The sequence below is a fragment of the Hipposideros armiger genome, unplaced genomic scaffold, assembly GCF_001890085.2.
Source record: "Hipposideros armiger isolate ML-2016 unplaced genomic scaffold, ASM189008v1 scaffold_65, whole genome shotgun sequence".
Taxonomy (NCBI): Eukaryota; Metazoa; Chordata; class Mammalia; order Chiroptera; family Hipposideridae; genus Hipposideros; species Hipposideros armiger.
Genome location: NW_017731415.1, coordinates 4,063,792 through 4,064,361, shown reverse-complemented (window position 1 = coordinate 4,064,361; position 570 = coordinate 4,063,792). Strand labels below are relative to the sequence as shown.

Below are 570 nucleotides of genomic sequence, written 5' to 3'. Positions count from 1 at the left end.
CCCGCCTCTCCCCCCTCCTCCTCCCCCACCCCCATGTGTGAACGTGCGGGCTGGAAACGGAGGAAAAATCCGAAAGCTTTAGGAATAAGGTGATCAAGATAAGGACCTACCTTTGGAGGGGGGTGAGGGGGCAGATGGGCGCCAGTGCGTGGCCGCCAAATCGATGGTCCCAAAACACTCGGAGATGCTCTCATGAACAATCAAAAGAACTCTAAAAGTGCTTTTACCTTTTCGGATGTTTCTTTCCCTTCTCCCTCCCAATTAAACGACGCAGGATGTGTGTGTGTGTGTGTGTGTGTGTGTGTGTGTGTGTGTGTGTGTGTGTGTGTGTGTGTGTGTGTCCCCTCCCCCGCCTTTTTTCTAGGACATAGGGAAGGCTTAGGACACCTAGTCGGTGGTCTGTGTTTCCCATGCATCTAAGGGCAAAAGGGCTTGAGGAGAAGAACTTGAACTCTATCCCGAGTTGGAGAAGTGCGGGCTGAGGTTGCTATGGTTTTCTGGGCTAGGGAGAAGCTAGCAAGCTCCATGGGTGCTTAAAGGGGGTACAACAAAATAGATAAAATGGGAACG

General features: G+C 51.8%; 1 protein-coding gene across 1 annotated transcript in view; it reads right to left on the bottom strand.

The window, feature by feature from the left end:
• The window catches only part of TRPS1 (transcriptional repressor GATA binding 1), a 254,455-nt gene extending 254,220 nt beyond the window's left edge, over nt 1-235 (bottom strand). The window contains exon 1 of the mRNA XM_019642129.1: nt 111-235. The gene's annotated coding sequence lies outside the window, so the exon portion shown is untranslated. The remainder of the gene's footprint in view (nt 1-110) is intronic.
• Nucleotides 236-570: the final 335 nt, after the last annotated feature.